The sequence below is a fragment of the Ovis canadensis genome, chromosome 13, assembly GCF_042477335.2.
Source record: "Ovis canadensis isolate MfBH-ARS-UI-01 breed Bighorn chromosome 13, ARS-UI_OviCan_v2, whole genome shotgun sequence".
NCBI lineage: Eukaryota > Metazoa > Chordata > Mammalia > Artiodactyla > Bovidae > Ovis > Ovis canadensis.
Genome location: NC_091257.1, coordinates 46,473,552 through 46,491,108, shown reverse-complemented (window position 1 = coordinate 46,491,108; position 17,557 = coordinate 46,473,552). Strand labels below are relative to the sequence as shown.

The window sequence follows — 17,557 nt, the reverse complement described above, 5'->3', positions numbered from 1 at the left end:
CAAAGAATAATATGTGTTCCTGATTGGTGGGAAACTCACTTCCAAATAGTAATTCTAAGACTCTGACTCACTGCATTTTGCATTCTGCTGTCTTCAAGGCATGTTCTCTAAATTCATCTATCCACATTTATTTAGAGAAAAAGACAAACATAGAGAAATGCAGATTTGCGTACTTTTTATGGGCCAGATCGAAATATGGTGCCCAGCACTTCTGCTCACATATCATGGGCATAGTGACCTGGCCGTACCTAGGCAGAAGAATAAGAAGTGTCATCTTTCTAAGAAGGAGATTGGGTGAGCAGCTGAAAGTCCCTACAAATCAGACATCTTTTGGCATAGTTTTCCTCCACACACAGAACACACTCTCTCCTCAAAGAAGGACAACCCAAAATATCATATATACATGGTTTACATAATATATATGAAATATATAATAGAAATAAAAATTATGAATTATAATATATAAATATATGAAATGTAATGGTTTTATACACAATATATATTTATATGTAAATATATATATAGTTAGTATTGTAGAATTCCTCTTTGGGGGATATATTGCTTTTGCAGTCTACTTCTTACACATCTAAATTGAGGAGAGGAAGGACTATATTAAGGAATAAACAATCAAGGGCATTGTTTTACTCTGGGCTCCTAATAGTTCTTTGGCACTGTGACTCCTTCAAAAACTTAAGAAGCCTCTAATTTTTTTTACTTCATCAGTTATTTGTGTTAGGAACCAAACCCAAGTTCTTTCCTGAATGTCATCATCAAGACTAATTTTCTGCTTCCTCTCTTGCCTCTTTAGCTCAACTTTTTTTGGGTTACCTGGGGCCCACAAGGCACAGAGAGAGCAGGCTGGAAGGCTGGGAAGAACATCCTATGGAAGAACCCAAGCAAACTTCTTGGCTAACCCATTATTTAGTTGGGGTTGAAACTTTTCACATTCATAAATATAACTTATAATACTGTTTATTTAGTGATTGTATAAGTAGCATAAGCATGTAATGAAATTGAATGTAATCTCCATTAGATGATATTTAACTGCCCTTATTATAATAGTAATCTGAATTTGATAGTTGATGAAAATGTATTATCTTCGTCTGGGCACACACACACATGATCCCTATGGCCCATTAACGGTGCCACTGAGAAAGAATTTTCTGGATTACTTGGTAAGTATGTTAGCATAAATTAGAACAATTATGTTTTCTACCAATTTCCTACTATTTGCCTCTATTAACGTACTTTAAAACCTCTCTCCAATATTTGTCTTTATTGCAAGTGTATTTCCATTTTACTCATAGGAAAAGTGACATAATAACAATGGATCATTTATTGAATGTAATTGATCTGGCATTTTACTTAAATCACTTAATGTTCATAATTACCCTCATATGTAGCTACTGTCATTCCCATAGTGGGCATAGCTATTTTGATTTTATTGGCAGGAAATTCACTTTAAATCTAAAAAAAAAAACAGAAAAGAGGAATTGACTGCAATTTACAGTCTCACTCAAGAACAATTTAGACCCATATGTGAGTTAAACCAAGAAATGGAAAGCCATTGAATGTGGAGACAGCCACTTCTTTTTAATTTAACTTTTATTTTATGTTGGAATAGAGTTGATTTACAGTGTTGTAATTTACAATGTTACATCTAGTTTCAGTGTACAGCAAAGTGATCCAGTTGTACATACGTATATCCTTTCTTTTTCAGATTCTTTTCCCATGTATTAATAGTTAAATACAGAGTATTGAGTCGAGTTTCCTGTGCTATACCGTAGGTCCTAGTCTCTTTTATATATAGTAGTGTGTATATGTGTATGTTATGTACACACTACTATGTATATAGTAATCCCAAACTCTTAATTTATCCACTCCCAACTTTCCCCTTTGATAAAAAGAGGCTGCTCTTAACCCCTATCCTAAGACAGCCACTTCTTCAGTCTTTGCTCCCTGGTTCTCAATGACATTAACTTTTATTTTTCTAGGGCTCCTGGTTTCCTTTCTGTTGTCTGTCTCTGCTTCTCCTTGCATGTGCTACCCCTCCTTTCTCTAGTTCCAGCCACAAGCAGAGACTTGTAGACTGCTACTCTATCTGAAGGATAACTTCCAAGAGGAAATCTGATGGTCCAGGTTTGGTCAAGTGTCCACTCCAGGCATTAGGCCAAAACCTGGCCACTGATGCCCCAGTTCAAGAAGGGACATAGAAGGGGATGCTGTGCTCTGGAAGACACAAGCAGATATGCACTATAGCCACTATTCTAAAAATAAGGAAACTGAGACACCCAGAAGGTAAACAATTTAGCCAAAGCTGCTAACAAGAGGGGAGGCAAGTAGGATTTCAGCTGACCTTCTTGTGAATCAGAAACTCATATTGTTACATTTTGCTACTCGGCTTACCCTGCAGAGTATGAATCAGTACTTCCTTGAATCACCATCTTCTACTTTCACTATTTTAATGAATAAATAGTCCTTAATGAATAAATAGTCCATTATGGTCATAATAATTATTACTAGAGATCTTAATAATTTTTCAGTGACCTGGTCTTCTCCTTTAGGAGTTCTCCAACACAATCACACGCTGAAGGTATAAAGTAAAAACTTTCAATTCTTTCTATTACCCTGTAACCCCATGAAATTCAGTTTATTTCCCAGAAATTCAGTGCAAAAAAATGTTTAATTCATCAATAGGCAGAAATGTGACACCCTTTGAGTAAATGATACGGTTCCACATGAATACCATTTATCCAGTGATTGTGTAAATAGCGTAAACATGTAATGAAATCTAGAGGCTGGTTGTTGGTTATTGTTGGAACCTTGTAATTCTTATTTATCACCAACATGGAGGAATGCACTTTGAATCATCTGGTTTCCTAGTTAGGACACTTCTGTCCTGCAAGGGAAAATCAAGGTGAACATACAGTGAAATGTTAACTGTCATCAGGAAACAGAACTTGTATGACTCTGGGAAAATAAAAGTAAGAAGGGAAAAACCAGGTAAAGGATTATGTTAAAAATGGTTCTACTTTTAATCGAACAAGGAGAGAAGTGATTCTGTTCTGTGGTCCTTGAACCTGTCTAAATGGAAACAGGCTGTCCCATAAAATCAGCACGGATTCATATATATGATGACTTTTTGATATGGATTTACTAGCCTGTAGGGCTCTTTGGGGACTGCACTGCCATCTCCAAAGCTCATTTCAATCAGACCCATGAACGAGAGGTGAAATGATAATGTTTCAGGCCATGCAGGTCTTCAGCTCAATCTTGCCATCAAGAGATTTTCTTCAATATGTTATTTGACTTCATCCACTCAGCACAGAACAAATATTTGAGGGATGAAGGAAGAGAGCACAGTCATATTTTCTTAAGGGTGATTATTTTTTAGCTGAGAATAGCTATCAGGGGACTGACGTTTCATAATCACCATGATCTCCTAATAACTTGCACTGTGGCTAAATCTGATTTGCTCTGAAATAAAGGATTAGCAGAGTTTCAGGTGCTGAGATAGCAATTTGATGTAAGCTGCTATTTTCTGCAGTTTAAAAAAAAAAAAAAAGAAAGAAATGAGAGTAGCCAGTCGAATGCAGAATGCTGACAGCTGCTTGGAAATGGATCTCTTCTATTGGGTGATTCTTTCTTGTATGCAGAATGCTTCTCACAAGCAACAGACTTGGAAGGTCTAAAGGTTTGCACAGCTCCTTAGATTGCCATGTTGGGACTCATGTAGAATTTAAACCACACTCTTCAGATCTTTAACCTAGTGATTTGGGCTAGTAGAAATTTGCAGTTTCTGATTTTCAGAGATTTCCGAAGATGTTTGAGTTTTCTCTGGACGCAGTACTCCTTGGTTCATAGGAAAATTAATTTCTCGCCTATATGAGATGGAGACAATTTTACACACTCAAATAAACATGCAGTAGAAGAGACTTCGTCCATATACTTGCTTTTGCTTATAGAGCCTCCAGGATTCATAAACTTCAGCTTACTTACTTTTTATTGTAGACAACTAAGAAAATCTTAGCCTCTATCTCTTTAATGAAATGGGTCTTCTGTGTTATAAATGATTTAGTGAGAACTAAAAAATATTTATTGACTCTTGACTTCGTGATGTGATGCAAGTGATGGGGAGAAATGAAAGAATAAATACTTCTTTTAAAATAAAATAACCGTCAATAAAAAGGGTTTTGAGTTTTCCTTCCCGCTTTTCACATGCTACACATTATAATTCTATGATATGCCTGTCATTCTGAAATATAGTTGCTCAAAAGAAATCTTTCGTTCAATCCACAGATGTTATGTTTAAATGTATATAAACCTAGATAGTATATTCAAAAGCAGAGACATTACTTTGCTGACTAAGGTCCGTCTAGTCAAGGCTATGGTTTTTCCTGTGGTCATGTATGGATGTGAGAGTTGAGTCCCTTGGACTGCAAGGAGATCCAACCAGTCCATTCTGAAGGAGATCAGCCCTGGGATTTCCTTGGAAGGAATGATGCTAAAGCTGAAACTCCAGTACTTTGGCCACCTCATGCGAAGAGTTGACTCATTGGAAAAGACTCTGATGCTGGGAGGGATTGGGGGCAGGAGGAGAAGAGGACGACCGAGGATGAGATGGCTGGATGGCATCACTGACTCGATGGACGTGAGTCTGAGTGAACTCCGGGAGATGGTGATGAATAGGGAGGCCTGGCGTGCTGCAATTCATGGGGTTGCAAAGAGTCAGACACGACTGAGCGACTGAACTGAACTGAAACCACCTTTTGTGTTTTTTTTAAAGACTTTTTTTTCATGTGAACCATTTTTTAAGACTTTATTGAATTTGTTACAATATTGCTTCTGTTTCCTGTCTTGGTTTTTTGGCCCCAAGGCATGTGGATCTTAGCTCCCCTAGTGGAGATCAAGCTTGCACCCTCAGCATTGGAAGGCAAAGTCTCAATCAGTGGACCACCAGGGAAATCCCTCACCTTCTGTGTTTGTAACTGATTGTGAATGTTACTAGCAAACTAATAGCAGTACATGCTGCAAAGAGTCCTTGGACTGGAATGAGTAATACTGACACCAGATTGTAAAAAACAGTGATCACTTCTTACCCTTTCTTTCTAGGAATCTTTCTGGGTGGTAATTCTTAGTAATTAAAAGAACAACTTTTATATTTTGACTTAAAAGGAAAAACTAACTCTGCTGCTGCTGCTACTGCTGCTAAGTCGCTTCAGTCATGTCTGACTCTGTGCGACCCCACAGACGGCAGCCCACCAGGCTCCCCCTCCCTGGGATTCTCCAGGCAAGGACACTGGAGTGGGTTGCCACTCTACACCCCAACAATACTGACCCAATATTTTTTGAAAGGATTGTTGAGAGGGCAGGTCATTTGGACTGGCCAAGAGTGTGTACCAGTAGTCTGTTCCCACAGACTGTATCACCTGCCCACAATGGAACTATGGACTCACCTCATTTAATTGCACTTCATTATGCTTCACAGATTTGCATTTTCTACAAGTTGAAGGCTTGTGGCAACCCTGCCTCAAACAAGTCTATCAGTGCCATTTTTTCCAACAGCATTTGCTCTCTTTGAGTCTCTGAGTTGTTGTCACAATATTTAAAAAAATTTTATTATTGATTTTTGATGTTACTGTTGCAAAAAGATTAAGACTCACTGAAGGTTCAGAGGGTGGTTAGCATTTTTCTTTTTTTTTTTAGCAACCTAGTATTTTTAAGTTAGGGCTTCCCAGATAGTGGGTAAAGAATCTGCCTGCAATGCAAGAGACACAGGAGACATGGATTCTATCCCTGGGTCAGGAAGATACCCTGGAGGGAGGGCATGGCAACTCACTCCAGTATTCTTGTCTGGAGAATCTCATGGACAGAGGAGCTTGGCAACTACAGTCCACAGGATCGCAAAGAGGCAGATACAACTAAGGCAACTGAGCACATTTGTTTGTTTTTTTGTTTTAAACTTTTTATTTTATATTGGAGTATAGTTGATTAACAATGTTGTGCTATATTCGGTTGTACAAATACATGAATATATTCTTTTTCAAATTTCTTTCTCATTTAGGTTGTTACATGATATTGAACAGAGTTCCCTCTGCTATACTGTATGTAGGTCTTTGCTGGTTATCCATTTTAGATATAGCAGTGTGTACATGTCAATCCCAAACTCCCTAACTGTCCTTTCCCCACATCCTTCCCACCTAGTAACCATAAGCTCTATGAACGATAACTTAGAAAAAATAGTCTCAGTAGGTATGGAACATGAGCACAAACAATGAGATAGTTTCTTGAACACAGACTAAAATTTGTATTTCAAAATGAGCATTCTCAAACTTAGTTATATTTAACTTTGATCTTGGTGGAATATTTTTTTATTTTTAAAAGTTATTTATTTTAATTGGAGAATAATTACAATATTTTGATGGTTTTTGCATACATCAACATGATTTGGCCACAGGTATACATGTGTCCCCCCATCCTAAACCATCCCTCCCCACGCCATCTGTCTGGGTTGTCTCAGAGCACCGGTTTTGGGTGCCCTGCTTCATGCACTGAACTTGCACTAACTGGTCATTTGTTTTACATATGGTAATGTGCATGTTTCAGTGGCGTTCTCTCAAATTATCCCACCCTTGCCTTCTCCAGGTGAATCCAAAAGTCTGTTCTTCACATCTGTGTCTCTTTTGCTGCCCTGTATGTAGGATCATTGGTACCGTCTTTCTAAATTATATATATATGCTTTAATATACAGTATGTGTCTTTCTCTTTCTGACTTACTTCACTCAGTATTACTAATAGGCTCCAGGTTCATCCACCTCATTAGAACTGATGCAAATGTGTTCCTTTTTATAGCTGAGTGATATTCCATTGTGTATATCTACCACAACTTCCTTATCCTTTCATCTGCCAATGGACATCTAGGTTGCTTCTGTATCCTAGCGATTGTAAATAGTGCTGCAGTGAACATTGGGGTACATGTGTCTCTTTCAGTTCTGGTTTCCTCAGGGTGTATGCCCAGCAGTGGGACTGCTGGGTCATATGGCAGTTCTTCTCCCAGTTTCTCCATAGTGGCTACTAGTTTGCATTCCCACCAACAGTGTAAGAGCATTCCCTTTTCTCCACACCCTCTCCAGCATTTATTGTTTGTAGACTTTTTGATGATGGCCATTTTGACCAATGTGAGTTGATGCCTCATTGTGGTTTTGATTTGCATTTCTCTAATAATCAGTGAAGTTGAATGTGTTTTCATGTGTTTATTAGCCAGCTGTGTGTCTTTAGAGAAACGTCTGATTAGGTCTTCTGCCCACTTTTTGATTGGGTTGTTCATTTTTCTGGTATTGTGTTGCATGAGCTGCTTATATATTTTGGAGATTAATTATTTGTCAGTTTTTTTGTTTGCTATTATTTTCTCTCATTCTGAAGGCTGTCTTTTCACCTTGCTTATAGTTTCCTTCATTGTAAGCACAGTTTTAAATTAAGGTGTGCACCTTTGTTTTTTTAGGTATAATACTATTGCAAACTTAATAGACTACAGTAGTGTGTGTGTAAACATAACTTTTATAAGCTGGGAAACTAACAAATTCCTGTCACTCACTTTCTTTGTGATATTTGCTTTGTTGAGTAGTTTGAAACTGAACCTGCAAAATCTCCTGTAGGAGGAAGGTGAATTTAATTTATTCAAACTAGAAATATTTATCAAGTACTTTCTATAGTCTGTATCAACTCTACATCTAACTTGAACTCTTTAAAGGTGCATAGTGAAATGTTGATAGATGTATAAAATTAATGTTATATGTGTATAATGTCAGATGGAACACTGGACTGAATGGACTGGGAAACGTGGTATAAATTAAGTGCAGGCTACTATGCTACAGCCTGTGGAACTCGCTTAACCTCATACCAATGTCAAAGAAGAGAAAGAATTTAGGAAGCAGGTGAAAACTTCAGCTCCCAAGTAAATAGGAGCATGTAGTTGGGCCGGTAAGCTGTGTCCTCAAAAAGCACTAAAGGCAACCAACTGAGTAACTGCAGTCACTGAGGAAACCTTGACTTCACACCAGGAGGCATTATGTATCAAAGAAGCGATTATTACCACAGAAATAAATTACAGTTCATTTCGAGTCATTTTTGAGTTCAATTACGAGTCTCTAAACACCTGCAAGTATGTCACAACTTTGTACATTTCCAAGAATAAATCAGATACAGATGTTATGCTCAAGTCCCTAACTAGCTAGCTGAGGAAATAAGATACTAATTCAAATAATGATGGGAAGTGAGATATGGCCTATGAGATATAAAGTGTGACACCCATGAAACCCTGCCCAAGTCTTCCCTCAGACCTTCCTTCTGGAAGTAGTGTGTGCAGAGAAGAAAGTTAATTTTCAGGACCCACTACTGTTCTTCTATTCAATCTTCCTTCCTCCTGCTTCTCTCGCCTCCCATCACAGGTACCAGGCTCAAATCGTGGTCCAAAGTCTGCTGCCTTCTTGTGGCCTCATTTCTTCACCTTCCACAGAGGATTCTCCTAATAAAGTTCTTGCATTTCTAATTCTTTTATTGTGTGTGTGTTGGCTCTTCATTGCTGCATGTGAGTTTTCTTTAGTTGCGGTGAGCAGAGGCGGTGCACAGGCTTGTCAACACTGATTATAGCAAGATTCCTCAGTGAGATTCCATGAGTTATCTTTCCCACCAGAATGCTAGCAGTTTACTTCATTTTAGGGAGAATTAACTTCATTTCTCCTCTTCTCCCTATTCCAAAGATAAGGAAGCTACAAAGTTGCGAAGTTCCAAAAATCACTAGGGGCAGCCAAGGGACAAAGTGAAGGGAAAACCTTCAACCAATGATCTCCTCCTGTGAAACACACAGGTATAAGCCTTTGAGAAGGAAAGCATTAGTGGCTGGAACATCACTCTTCACTAATTTTCCTAAAACATTAATCACTTGCACAACAACCTTCAGTGGCTTTCCCTTCCCAAAAGAAGGTCCAGGGAACACTAGAGTTTCAAAGTGCTCCTCACCTCCAAAAAGACATGTGTGGGAAGTTGTCTGGTCAAATGAGATCAAGAAACATTTTGTACCGCATCCTACTCTAGCTCAGAAAGTTCCAAAATAAAGGAAGTCATTCAGCTTCATTGATTTGAGTGTTTCCTAAACTTACTTGATCGCAGAGTACATAATTCAGCTATCTCAAATAAATATTTCACAGAATTCTTGTTTTTTGAGAAATTTCAGCTTAGAAAAGAAAGCAAAATTTACTGCATACCCCAAAATGGATAAATAAATAGATTTTTTTGACATTTAATTTTTAACATTTTAAAATATTCTTTTCCATTATAGCTTATCATAAGATATTGAGTATAGTTCCCTGTGCTATACAGTAGGACCTTACTGTTATCCATCCTATATATAAAAGCTTACTGGATAGATAATTTTTATTTCAAAAAAGGTTTCTGTTATTCTACTCATAAATAATATATATTAATTAATGCCCAAAATGTAAGGAAGAGAATTGAAACCTTCTCCTGACATCCCATTAACCTCCACCATTTAATATTGGACACTTTACCCTGGTGGCTCAGCGGTTAAAGCATCTGCCTGGAATATGGAGACCCGGGTTTGATCCCTGGGTTGGGAAGATTCCCCTGGAGAAGGAAATGGCAGCCCACTCCAGTATTCTTGCCTGGAGAATCCCATGGATGGAGGAGCCTGGTAGGCTATACAGTCCATGGGGTCGCAAAGAGTCGGACACAACTGAGCGACTTCACTTTCTTTCTTTACTTTCATACATCTCTTTATAAATCCACACATATAGAAAATAATACAGAAATATCATACATACTATTTAATCTTGGATACCCCATCTCTCCCTCTCCCTCTCCTGCTTCTCTCTCTGTCTGCCTCCTTGCTTTCCCCATTCCTCCCTCCGTCTCTTCCTTTTCTCTCAAATACTGGCATTGCCCCCATTTCTCCCCACCACCAGCTGAGTAGTATTACAGATTTCTGTATAATCTTCTTCACTTTTCTCCATGCTTTTGTATAAACACAGACACAAAGTGGTTGTATAGGGTATGAAAGTATCAACATTTCTTTGACCACTTTGTATTCTTGGCACCCTTGTTGAAGATTCGTTGACTGTATATGTGGGTTTTTTCCCCCTGGGCTTTATATATATTCTGTTCCATTGGTCTATATGTCTGTTTTTATGCCAGTGCCATTCTGTTTTAATTACTAAAGCTTTATAATATATTTTGAAATCAAGAAGTGTGATACTTCCAATTTTGTTCTTCTTAAGATTTAGAGTCTTTTGTGGTTCCATATAAATTTTAGGATTATTTTTTTCTAGGAAAAAAAAAAAGCCCTTGAAATTTTAATAGAGATGGCATTGAATCTGCATTTGCTTTTGTATAGAATAGACATTTTAACTATATGAAGACTTCCAGTATATGAAGGTAGGATGTCTCTCCATTTATTTCTCTAATTTTTCTCATAGGTGATTCATAGTTTCTAATCTACAAGTCTTTCACCTCCTTGGTTAAATTTATTCTTAAGTATCTTATTCTTTTTTATTGTAAATGGTATTGTTTTACTGTTTCTTCATGATTCAGCCTTGATACGTTGTATGTTTCTTGAAATTTATTTCTTCTATGTTATTTTTTTGGCCCTGTTTTATTTTATTTTTTAAAATTAATTCATTTATTTTAATTGGAAGCTAATTATTTTACAATATTGTGGTGGCTTCTGCCATACATTGACATGAATCAGCCATGGGTGTACACGTCTCCCCCATCCCAAACCCCCCTCTCACCTCCTTCCCCATCCCATCCCTCTGGGTTGTCCTAATACACCAGCTTTGAGTGCCCTGTTTCATGCATTGAACGTGGACTGGTCATCTGTTTCACATATGGTAATAACTATGTTTCAGTGCTATTCTCTCAAAGCATCCCACCCTTGCCTTCTCCCATAGAGTCCAAAAGTCTGTTCTTTATGTCTGTGTCTCTTTTGCTGTCTCGGATATAGGGTCGTCATTACCATCTTTCTGAATTCCATATATATGTGTTAATACACTGTATTGGTGTTTTTCTTTCTGACTTACTTCACTCTGTATAATAGGCTCTAGTTTCATCCACCCTCATTAGAGCTGATTCAAATGTGTTCTTTTTAATAGCTGAGTAATATTCCCTTGTGTATATATACCACAACTTTCTTATCTGTTCGTCTACCGATGGACATCTAGGTTGCTTCGATGTCCTAGCTCTTGTAAACAGTGCTGCAGTGAACACTGGGGTACATGTGTCTCTTTCAATTCTGGGTTCCTCAGTGTGTATGCCCAGAAGTGGGATTGCTGAGTTGTATGGCAGTTCTCTTTCCAGTTTTTTAAGGAATCTCCACACTGTTCTCCATAGTGGCTGTACTAGTTTGCATTGCCACCAACAGTGTAAGAGGGTTCCCTTTTCTCCACACCCTCTCCAGCATTTATTGTTTGTAGACTTTTGGATCGCAGCCATTCTGACTGGCATGAGATGGTATCTCATTGTGGTTTTGGTTTGCATTTCTCTCATAATGAGTGATGCTGAGCATCTTTTCATGTGTTTGTTAGCCATCTGTATGTCTTCTTTGGAGAAATGTTCTCTAAAATATTTAATTTGTTGGTGTGCAATTGTTCTCAATAGTCTCTTAGAATCCTTTTTCTTTTTTGTGTGTAGCATCAGTTATAATGTCTGTTCTCTTTTTTTCTTGATTAAGCTCATGAGACTTTTTTATCAGTCTCTTGGAAGAACTGTCTTTGAGATACATTTAACCTATTATTATGTATTTTTTTCTATTTCATTTGCCATCTTAATTCCTTTTTATGCTCTTTGTCTTTGATCTATTTCTAATTTCTTAAAACTCATGTTATATTTCTTTATTTTATTTTTTAATTGTGGAGGTATATGTGTGGAAAAGTGGTAACTTAGCAGGTCTGGCTTCTCAATCTGTGCACATTCCTAAAAAAGATTTGTCTTCAGGAATGGCCCTTGATGAAGATGAACTCTAAACCCATAGAATATTCTGCCTAATCAGAGTGTTTTTGCATGTTCAGGGCCTTGGATCATGCAGTACCAGTTTAACCAGATAGTTTATCCTAACAATGTGATTTTTTTTAATGAATGCCTATTTTTGCTCTGAGAGGCCGGAGTCTGAGTAGCTGAGGTCAGTCATGCAAAGCACCATGTGCTTGTGTTTCTGACTTTCAATAAAATGCTGGACATCAAAGTTCAAGTGAGCTTCCCTGGTGGACAGCAGTTGGCACATGTTGTTACACATTGGTGCTGGGAGAATGAGTGCCTGTGTTACTCCAAAGGGAGGGGACACGTGAAAGTTTGCGCTTGGTTTCTCCTGGACATCATCCTATATGCCTTTTCCCTTTGCTTGTATTAATCCAAATCTTCTCCCTGAAATACCTGTATGATAGTTTGCCCGAGTTGTATGAGTCCTTCTAGTGAACCATCCAGCCTGAGAGTGGCCTTGGCGACCCCCAGCACAGCATTCAAGGTTATAATTCGTCGGAATACAGTTCTCACTGTGTTCCAGAGGCTTTAGCATGCAGTGACCATCCTTTCATTGCTTCCTCTATTATTCAGGATTTCATTTTGACTGTTCTAGCCAAGATATATTTAGAAGTAAATTTCTTATTTTCTGAGTCATAGGGGCATATTCTAACTTTTCCTCATTTTATTGGATGATGATTAGACAATGTGTTCTTTAAAATTTCAACATTTGTGAATGTTAAGTTTTCTCTTTGTATGCAGTACATTCATAATCAAACATCATTTCTTTAGTATTATATGAAGATAGGATGGGACTTCCCTGATAGCTCAGTTGGTAAAGAATCTGCCTGCAATGCAGGAGACCCCGGTTCAATTCCTGGATCAGGAAGATCCTCTGGAGAAAGAATATGCTACCCACTCCAGTATTCTTGGGCTTCCCTTGTGGCTCAGCTGGTAAAGAATCCGCCCACAATGCGGGAAACCCCGGGTTGGGAAGATCCCCTGAAGAAGGGCAGTATTCTGCCCTAGAGAATTCTATGGACTGTATAGTCCATAGGGTCACAAGGAGTTGGACATGACTGACTTTCACATATGAAGATAGGATACTATTATTTTGTATTAATATTTTGGACACTCTCTTTTGCCACTCTTTTCCCCCATGTACAAGAAAAATGATAAATTTAGAATATCTTTTAATTTTACTTAACTCTCTCCTATTGTCAACTCCCAGGTTTTGCTGAATATGTAGCTTTTTAGTGTAAGACAGTCATTAGCATTTTAGTCCCAGTGTGTGGCAGGAAGAAACTCTGTGCTGAATATGGATCAGATCTACCAGAGGCAGCCTGAATTATTTCTATAGCTGTGGAGAAAAGAACCAGTGAGGGGGTTCTGAAGGCTTTCTGAAAAACAGGAGGACATGCAGTGTGGTGGATTCATTATCACAAGGCCAGATAGTTTACATCCTGAGTGGTAGGTTTATTTTTCCCACGTCTTGATGAGCTAATTTACAGCTGAAGTGAACAAAATCAATTTCCTATAACAATGTTTTCAAGCTTTGTGGTTAAACCATTATATTTACAAACCTACTTGTCGAATACTTATGTTTCTCAAGAAGTTTTGTTTTTTCTCTTAATGATCAGTAAATATCAGGACAGCATCTCTTCCAGAGTTAGTTTAATCTCAGAGACCTTGGATCTTTCTAGGTAGTTTCCAGCACTGTTTGTTTAAAGTCTCTGTTAGCTAGCAGGATATAAATATTTTTCATCATTCTCCTTATGTTGCTAAGAAAAGCAGTATCAACATAGCCCTTGAAGAGTTACATCATGAAAGATGACTTTCCTCTCAAGGCTTCTTATCAATTAAAAGTATAAATTAGTTTTCTATAATTAAGGTCAGTCAAATTCTAATCTTAGTATTTGACCAATCTTCATTTAGATTTAATGATTTATGAATTTGAAGGTTTTCTACTGATTACTGTTTTCTCTTTTCATCTTTCTGATCTCTATTCTGAATGTTTTATTATTTGACTGAAAGTATTTTTTTCTTAAATATTATCCTTGGATGAGTTTCATGGATATGTTTTAAGCCTTGAATATTCATAAATATATTTTCCTTGATGGGTGAATGGAGGTGTTCTTTGGATTGCAGAGGTGTTCTTTTAACCAAAAGTCTACAGCCATCTCCCATGTTCATTCTGCAGATAACCTTTATGCTAGTCTAGTTTGTGTGTGCATGTGTTTGAGTGTGTGTGTGTGTGTGTGTGTGTGAGAGAGAGAGAGAGAGGGAGAGAGAGAGAGAAAGAGAGAGAAAGAGAATTATTATTTTTCCTGTCTAAAATCTTGTAAAAATTTTAGTTTTAGATTTCAAGAATTTTGACAAGAAATGCAAATAGGGATGTCTCTAGAATTCTTATTGAACTGTAGACTCAGTTAATGGGGTAGGTAGAATAATAGCCTCGGAAAGATGTCTTAATCACCAAAATCTGTGACAGTCTTATCACATCAGAATTAAAGATGTAGATGGAATTAAGGTTGCTAATCAATTGACCTTGCCGTGGAGAGATTATCCTGGATTATCTGGGTGGTCCCAATGTGACTACAACAACTCCCCTAAGTGAATGAGGGCAGCAAGAGGGTCAGAGTCAAGGACTGAAAATTTGCCTATGCTGCTTTGAAGATGGAGAAAAGGACCCAGAGCTAAGGGATGTAGGTACCTCTAGATGCTGGAAAAGGCAAGGAAACAAATTCAGCCTCCTTAATTTTAGCCCAGTGAGCTAAAATTTGATTTCCAGAACCCTAAATAAATAAATTATTGTTGCTTTCTATTAAACTTGTGATCATTTGTTTCTGCAACAACAGGAAGTTAATACAGTTGAGCTTGCATCAAAAGGAAAACAATCCTGCCTAAGCTTTTTCCTGTTGTCCTGGTCAGAGGTTTTGTTTCTGTCTTCCAGGTCTGCTTATGGCTAGCAGGTGCCAGACTGTGGAGAAGTAGTTGGAAACTATAATTAGGAGGAGGACTTCCCTCATAGCTCAGTTGGTAAAGAATCCTCCTGCAGTGCAGGAGACTGTGGTTCAGTTCCTAGATTGGGAGATTCCCCTGGGGAAGGGAAAGGCTACCCTCTCCAGTATTCTGGCCTGGAAAATTCCATGGACGGCATAGTCCATGGAGTCGCAAAGAGTCAGACACTACTGAGTGACTTTCATTTTCATTTATAATTAGGAGGGGAGGGCAGCAAGAAATCAGTCAAGTGTCACCTTGCTATTACCATTGGAGTTTCCTGGTGGTACAGTGGATAAGAATTCGCCTGCCAGTGGAGGGGACATGGATTCGATACCTAGTGTAGGAAGATCCTACATGCTGCAGAGCAACTAAGCCTGTGTGCCACAACTACTGAGGCCATGTGCCTAGAGCCTATGGTTCCTCAAGAGAAAAGTCACTGCAGCAAGAAGTCCGCACACTGAAACTAGACGGTAGCCCCCAGTTGCTGCAACTAGAGAAAAGCTTGAGTGGCAGCCAAGACACAGCACAGTCAAAAAATAAATTTAAAAATAAAAAATTTTAAAAAAAATTCTCATTATTTACCTTTTCAACCTTGTGTCCTGCCATCCCTAGCACAATGCCTTCACCTTAGGCTTCATTTCTTTAGTCAAGCTAGGCTACTGACTGTTCTTTTGCATCCTTCATTTGAATTTTAATATTATAATAGGTTATAAACGTAGAGGTTGCAGGCAAAAGGGAAAGAGAGAGAAAAGAACTAGACCAGAGATACAAACAAAGCCATAGTCAGGTATAGCTTTTGTCATCTGGGAGGTAAAACTAGTACAATTATAGGTCAGAGTGATTGACACCCCCAGAACTCTGTAGACAAAGAGGTCCTCTACCTGCGGTAAACAAATAAATTAGTGGGAATAATTAACATGACCGATGGTAAAACCAAGATAAGGCTCAAGAAAAGAACTGACTGGATAGGGATAAAGCCAAGCCTGAGACTTCCAGTCGGGAATTAAAAGGCAACAGATCAAATTAAGTAGCCCAGCACACTGTTTAGATTTTGACTTTGCTTGTTAATTAGAAGCCTTGCTCTATTTGGCAGTAATTACTCTGGGCTGGAAAGTTTGCAAGATGCAATAGCATGCATTTAATGGACGAAATGCACTTCTCTAGCAAAAGAGTGTGTCACCACGGGCAGAAACATGATAGGAGGCGGAGGAACATGTCCCAGGATGTCAGGCTAAAGGGAAACAGCCATGTAAGAAATGCACGTGGGGCTTTCCTGGTAGTTCACTGGTAAAGAATCTGCCTGACTGTGTAGGAAACACGGATTCAATTCCTGGTCTGGAAGGGTCCCACAACCTGTGAAGCCACTGACCCCGTGTGCCACAAATATTAAGCCTGTGCTCTAGAACCCAGGAGCTGCAACTACTGAAGCCCATGAGTCTAGAGCTTGTGCTCCGCAGAAAGAGAAGCCAGCTCAATGAGAAGCCCATGCACCGCAACTAGAGAGTTCAGTTCAGTCAGTTCAGTCGCTCAGCTGTGTCCGACTCTTTGTGACCCCGTGGACTGCAGCACACCAAGCTTCCCTGTCCATCATCAACTCCCAGAGCTTACTCAAACTCATATGCATTGCGTTGGTGATGCCAATCAACCATCTCATCCTCTGCCATCCCCTTCTCCTCCCGCCTTCAATCTTTTCCAGCATCAGGGTCTTTTCCAATGTGTCAGTTCTTCACATCATGTGGTCAAAGCATTGGAGTTTCAGCTTCAGCATCAGTCCTTCCAATGAATATTCAGGATTGATTTCCTTTACAATTGACTGATTGGATCTCCTTGCAGTCCAAGGGACTCTCAAGAGTCTTCTCCACTGCGCTCAGCTGACTTTATAGTCCAACTCTAACAACCACAAATGAGTACTGGAAGAACCATAGCTTTGATTAGACAGACCTTTGTTGGCAAACTAGTGTCTCTGCTTTTTAATATGCTATCTAGGTTGGACATACCTTTTCTTCCAAGGAGCAAGCATCTTTTAATTTCATGGCTACAGTTATCATCTGCAGTGATTTTGGAGCAAAAGAAAATAAAGTCTCTCACTGTTTCCATTGTTTCCCCATCTATTTGCCTTGAAGTGTTGGGACCAGATGCCATGATCTTAGTTTTCTGAATGTTGAGTTTTAAGCCAGCTTTTTCACTCTCCTCTTTCACTTTCATCAAGAAGCTCTTTAGTTCTTCTTCACTTTCTGTCATAAGGGTGGTGTCATCTACATATCTGAGGTTGTTGATATTTCTCCTGGCAATCTTGATTCCAGCTTGTGCTTCATCCAGCCTGGCATTTGGCATGATGTGCTCTGCATATAAGTTAAATAAGCACTGTGACAATATACAGCCTTGATGTACTCCTTTCCCAATTTGGAACCAGTTTGTTGTTCCACATCTGTTTCTAACTGTTGCTTCTTGACCTGCATACAGATTTCTCAGGAGGCAGGTAAGGTGGTCTGGTATTCCCATCTCTTGAAGAATTTTCCACAGTATG

General features: G+C 38.6%; 1 protein-coding gene across 2 annotated transcripts in view; it reads left to right on the top strand.

Moving 5' to 3' along the window:
- Positions 1 to 8,554, top strand: part of ST8SIA6 (ST8 alpha-N-acetyl-neuraminide alpha-2,8-sialyltransferase 6) — a 171,924-nt gene extending 163,370 nt beyond the window's left edge. The window contains exon 8 of one of the 2 annotated variants that reach the window (XM_069547592.1): positions 8,448 to 8,554. The gene's annotated coding sequence lies outside the window, so the exon portion shown is untranslated. The remainder of the gene's footprint in view (positions 1 to 8,447) is intronic. The other variant, XM_069547589.1, reaches the window with a different exon arrangement.
- The last annotated feature ends 9,003 nt before the right edge of the window (positions 8,555 to 17,557 follow it).